We start from the raw sequence: 6,292 nt of genomic DNA, 5'->3' as shown, positions 1-6,292 counted from the left end.
AGCCACTCAGGCACCCCCTGGAAGGATGAATATTGACACCAGCAAGAGGAGGGAGGTGGTGGTATTTGGCAAACACTGACAGGTGCTGGAGGCTCAGGAACTGGAGAGGCATCACTTCCACCCTTCGGTGGCTCTTACAACCCCCTACAATCAGGAAACTCCCCCTTGTATCTATCCCATAGCCTCTTATTGTCACTTAAATCCCTCCCCTCCAGTTAACTGCAGTGGGAACAGGAGATGGCCTGGTTGTCCACTGTCACCTTCAGAGAGTTCTAGATCAATGCAGTATCAGGCATGGTATGGTGTACATTTATTTGGGTTACTCCTTTTAAAAAAACAATATTGGCATCGAATGTCATTATGTCCATTTTTTTAAAAGAGCTGCAGAAGTCAAGGTCATAGGGCAGAGGTTTCGGTGACCCGGATAGCCCAGGTCTCAGGTCCTGAGCCATTCTCGGATGGCCAGTGCCAGGCCTGTATAAAGAAGGAGGCAGCCAACACAAACCCTGGCCCTTCCTCCCAGGACCATGGGGCAATCCACTTCATCTCTCCAAGCCTATAAAACATGGATTATAGAAAAGAGTGAACATTAGATCTGAGGAGAGGGAAAGCATTTTGTTAAAAATAACAATAAGATGAAGAACTGGTGATTCTTGGCCATATGTAGGCCATAGTCAAGTAAGCTGACCTCTCGTTTTCTCTTTTCATGAGTCTCTGTGACCCACAAGCACACACTTCTTTTTAAAAGATTGATTGATTGATTGATTGATTGATAGGAGAGAGAGAGTGTGTGTGCATGGGCAGGGAGAGGGGAAGAGGGAGAGGGAGAGAGAGAAGCAGACCCCCTCTCCCTGCTGAGTGTGGAGCCCAATGCCAGGTTTGATCTCACCACCCTGAGATCATGGCCCGAGCCCAAACCCTAAGAGTCGGAACACTCAACTGACTGAACCCCTAGGCACCCCTACACCCGCCCACTTTAAGTTTCAGACATACTGGCATTTCAGGAATAAGGCAAGTCCCCAAAGATGGTCTTTCTTCAGAAGCTCACTGAAAAAGGAATTAGGAAACTTGCTCAATCGTGACCTGAAGCCAGAGGTATGAAGGGCATGAAAGCCACAGGACCTTTGAGTGTGAGATCCCCTTTTCCACTCCTTGACCTACACTCCCCCTTTCCCCGATTCTGTCCTATAACGTCAGACACAGAAATTTCCCACCTGCCTTGCCTTCACCTCCCCCTTCTCCGTATAGCTCTGTGACACATGTCCCTGGAGAGTCCCACATATCATCACAGAACAAAAACAAAAACAACATGAAAAAATACCAACTCTGTGCCCTTACCACCCCCATCCCTCCACTATGAGTTGCCCACAGGATGAGAGTTCTTTAACTTGAGTTTCAAATACTAGAAATAAAATGGCTTTTTTTTTTTCACTTCTGCTATTTACACAGAAGTGCTTGTCAGAGACCTCAAGGCTAAACCCACCATAATTCAAGGTTATTTTTAGATTTCTCAGCTGTAGAGACCTACAGAATGCCAAAAGGGGCTCAGTGATTCAGCCAATAAGAGGAAGGAGAGAGGAGACGGAGCGCTGTAGAGGACCTGCTCTGGGCACCGTGACTCCCTGGCTCTGCTTCAGGTCATCCTCCCAGAGACTCAGGGGAAACTCTGTGAGCGATCAGACCTTCGCAGGTGCTGAAACTGAGGTTCCAGGTAGTCACACGGCTCTGTCAGAATCAAACAATCAGGGGCGCCTGGGTGGCTCAGTGGGTTAAAGCCTCTGCCTTCAGCTCAGGTCATGATCCCAGGGTGCTGGGATCAAGCCCCTCGTCAGGCTCTCTGCTCCTCAGAGAGCCTGGTTCCTCCTCTCTCTCTGCCTGCCTCTCTGCCTACTTGTGATCTCTGTCTGTCAAATACATAAATAAAGTCTTTAAAAAAAAAAAAGAATCAAACCATCAGCTCATAGGGGGGCCTGGATTTGAAATCCGGAATGACTTAAAGCCTAAGATTTTGTGCAGAACCCTCCCCGCCTCCCTTTCTTTCCCTGGCTCCACAGCCTGAATGTTCGCACTCTCCTTGCCCTAGGGTAGGGTCAACCCAGAGAAGGTTCTGGAAACATAAGGGGTCCCCCCTCTACCCTCCCACCGGTGAGGGTAGTCGGGCCCTGGTCAGATTCAAGCACATGGTTAATGTCTAAAAATGTTTGCGCATTCTCTTCCTCTCTCACCTCCCCGGGAGAGGGGTACAGGGCTACCATCAGGAAGCCTGGACTGCAGGAAGCTTTGGTAACTATCTCTGAGGAATCTCAACGCATTCATTTAGGCCTGTCTCGAACACATGCAGGGCCCGGGCAAGCGTACCCATCAACAGAGGACTACATACCACATGCCCAGATATTTATGCTATAAATCAAGCTAAAAACTGTTAAATAAAATAGGTTCTATCCTATTTTGAGAATCTATGTCTCCATAATGAAAAGTATATTTTATAGTGACCTAAAAGGCCATGTTCAAATTTAGAATCCCTGGACTCCATGGAGAGCTTCCTTCCAGCCCCCAGCCCAGGCCTGCTGTTCGCTCCCTTCCTCTTCTGCCAGCACATCTAAGCTACGTCTACACCACCACCCTTACACAATGCCAGCCTTTGGCCACCTCTTAAACCCAGGGTCTTCTGGATCCTGTGACCTGGAACATGATGCAGAAGTGGGGACACAGATGCACCATGTGTCCATCGTTCGCCTGCCAAAGAGTGCAGTCGGAAGGTCAGACACGGGCCTCCCTCCGCCCGGATCTGTGGGAAGCTATGCGTTTGTTCAAGGTGTTGTTTGCCTGTCAAACTAAGCAGGCATTCGTGCAGTGAGCTAGAACCACAACAGTTAACCTCATCCATTGTCTTGCATTAAACCCTAAACCTGACATTTGAAAGGAGATGATACTTTGGACCATTTCAGTCTTTTTGCGGTAAACTTTGTCTCTCTACCCCTGGGCCAGGAGCCAAGGAGGGGGAGACTCGGCCTGTCTATGTTGATATTTACACATAAAATCTCTTCAGCTCTATTTTTTGTTCTTTGCTTAAAAGGTCTTTGCTTCAAAAACTACAGGGGGCGATGAGACAGTTGTATACTCTATCTTGCTTGCAGTAGTGGTTACACAACTGTCTGCATTTATAAAAACCCTTAGACATGTAGACTAAACGAGGTGAACTTTTAACGTACGTAACTTATAACCCCCAAAATTATGTAATAAAAATTCTTCCTTAAAACCACATTTTAAGGAAGGAGCAGGATTTGAAAGAGCAAATTTGTTTGGGCATCTAAAATAACTTCCTGTTCTGTGACATTTAGGGTTGAGTCAGTATCGTGAACATCTGTCATATTTGTAGATGCCCATCACCTTATGAATGGCCTTTCTGGAGGAAATTCCCTTACAATCTTGCCTTCCTGAGAAATCAAGAACTCCAACTCCCAAGCTCCCTTGAGGCTAGGACGCGAGCACGTGACCTACCCTCCACCAATCAGAAACGCTCGTGAAGCCGGCTTCGGAAAGGATACCCAGTCTGTAAGGGGATTCCTCTTCTGCTGGTTTGTTGGCTTCAAAGGCGTTCGAATTCGGGGCTTTCGGTGGTTATGAAGTTGGGTTTCCGGTTACCAGCTAGTGTTGCTTAGGGGAAAGAGGATGGATGGGGGAGTTCCATTCCTTGCTCTCTGCTACTGGCTGTCAGTCCCCTTTGGGAAAGTCCTTAACTTCTCCGAGTTTCTCTTTCCTCATCTGTAGAATGGGCATCAGAGTACTTACCTCATAAGATTCTTAGAAGATTAAATGCGGTGACGCCGGGTCTGGCATGTAGAAGAGTCTGAGTATCAGCTCTCTTCCTTCCTCAAACAGTAGGTAAGATCCTTAAAATTGCTGACCTGCCTTATCAGTCTGGAAGAGTTCCCAGAGTGGGGACCCCATGAGTTTTATTCAGAAGCCAAAGCTGACACTAACCGTTGGAGGGGGCGGGGGAGGGGGGGCGGATGGCCATGCAGTTAGGTGGAGATAGGCCCATTACGCTTCCCTCCTCTGCCCATCTCCTTCCTAGCTGTACAGAAGAGTGGCCACTATTTCATGAGCTCTAGGCGACTCCTAAGAAAGTGCTTCGGTTTGATTTCATATCTACTGGTCTGAGCACGGAGAATATGCCAGGTGCTGGGTTAAGCATCTAAGAAATAAACAAGGTGCCACTGAGTTGTAACCTGACGCAGAGAGGAAAAATGCATACGTGCCTAGAATAAATATTAGACTGAGAGGTGTTATCACAGGAGTGCGAAGAGCATGCTGTGGGCGTCAGATATGAATGGTGTGCTCTGGGCTGGCGGCATCAGAAATTCTGCAGGAACTGAGGGCTACTGGAGCTGGTTCTTGAATGATGAGCTGGAGTCTAACAGGAGAAAGAGCCTTCTCTCCTGGGGAGAAGAGCATGTAGAAGAGTCCAGAAGAATGAATGTGCACCGTGCTTTAGGGGAACCCAAAGTTGGCCCAGAATGGCTGGGTACAGGTGGGAGTCAGAGACTGAAGCCGGAGGTGGTGAATGAGCCTTGTTGAGAAGGGCTTTGCATGCCGTGGCGAGGGTACAAGAAGAGGAGGGAGGAGATGGTCTCCTTCAACAACTGTGTGGATGGTTTCAAGACTCCTCCTGTGTTTTCTTGCTGACCAGAGCTCTACTAGGATTTCCTAAATGTTCATAAACTAAGCTTCTCTGAACCTCACCACCCTTCCTGGATACGATCAACGGAATCTCCCAATTGTGAGACTAGAGAGGACATCCAAGATTATCTGGTTCAGTCCCCAGAGGAGGAAACAAGAGAGGGCCTCCTGGAAACCTGGCTAGCCAAGCACAGACTGGAACCCCATACTCTTCCATCACAACAGATGATCTTGAGCTAAACAAGCATATAGACACTGGGCTTTCTAATAACAAAATGTACAAACTCTAGGTGCTCAGCCAGCAACCCCCAGGTGGGAGATCATGAGCAGCCTCTTGGAACACACCACAGAGCCTGGGCTGCTGAGTGGCTCTTGGCCCCGGGCCTGAACCTGCTCACATGCCCTAGCTCCTGAATATGGGGGCAGACCCTGGCTGCAGTGAAGCCAAATGGGGTAGAGCAGTGGCTTGTTGCGGGGGGGGATCCAGTGCTTTGAGAGGCTGGTGGGGATGAAGATGCTGCAGGCACCAGAGTTCTTGCCAAGCACTACCAGGACCTGCAGAGGAAGCCCTTCTACCCGGCCCCCATCACCTACATGAGCTCTGGCCAGTGGCAGTCATGGTCTGGGAAGGCCCCAGTGTGGTCTACTCCTCAAGGGCCACGTTAGGACTAGGCCACACTGACTCTGCTGAGGCTGTCCCCGGCACCATCAGGAGGGACTTCAGCATCCACATCAGCAAGAAGCTCATTTGTGCCAGCGACTCCATGGAGGGGGCCCAGAGGGAGATCCAGCCATGGTTCCGGGGCAGTGAGCTGGTGGATTGAGCAGGACCACCAGGCCAGCATCCACCCAGCCTGAGCACTCAGGCGGACCTCAGCCACACCAGCAGCCACCTAGGATCAACTCTCTCTGTCGACAAGAACTTCAGCTCACCTCCATGGTCTGCCCTTCTGTCCCAGACCATCTCCCTGTCCACCTTCTCCCCACCCCAGCCCAGAGGGGCTGAGCAACCAAACTTTATGTGCCTTTTAGTATCCTAAGGCAGTAAGAAATTGAACCAAATCCTTTCTGGATCAAAGTGCAAGACAACCTTTGGGGTGTCTCCAAAAAAGTATAGTGTGACCTCTGTTCTCCCAAAGTGTGTGTGGTGGGGGGAACGCTAAAATTCACTGTGTTGTGCATGGCAGTGCATCACTTATTACAATTTCTGCCATCTCCAAGGTAGAGATGAAGAAGGACTTCATGCAAAGTTGGAAGAGTTTGAGAGTAGAAATAAAGCTTACCTTCTCACACACTTTAATTAATTAGTGGTGCCTGGGTGGCTGAGTCAGTTAAGCATCTGCCTTCGGCTCAGGTCATGATCCTGGGGTCCTGGGATGGATCCCCGCATCAGGCTCCCTGCTCAGTGGAGTCTGCTTCTCCCTCTCCCTCTCTCCCTCCCCACTCCCATTCATTCTCTCTTTCTCTCACACGTGCGCACACGCCCACTCTTTCTCTCTCAAATAAATAAAATCTTTAAAAATTACCTAATTGATTAAATGTAACTAAATTTAATTAATTGATAAAACTTAAGTAAAATAAAATGTACACACTGTACTGTGAAATATGT

General features: G+C 48.9%; 1 pseudogene; it reads left to right on the top strand.

The window, feature by feature from the left end:
• Nucleotides 1-5,115: 5,115 nt before the first annotated feature.
• On the top strand, nt 5,116-5,507 carry LOC111151815 (annotated as a pseudogene).
• The last annotated feature ends 785 nt before the right edge of the window (nt 5,508-6,292 follow it).

This window comes from Enhydra lutris, unplaced genomic scaffold (genome assembly GCF_002288905.1).
Source record: "Enhydra lutris kenyoni isolate GAN:26980312 unplaced genomic scaffold, ASM228890v2 scaffoldscaffold26, whole genome shotgun sequence".
Lineage (NCBI taxonomy): Eukaryota > Metazoa > Chordata > Mammalia > Carnivora > Mustelidae > Enhydra > Enhydra lutris.
Note: the sequence above shows the minus strand (reverse complement) of the source record. Positions and strands in the feature narration are given on the sequence as shown.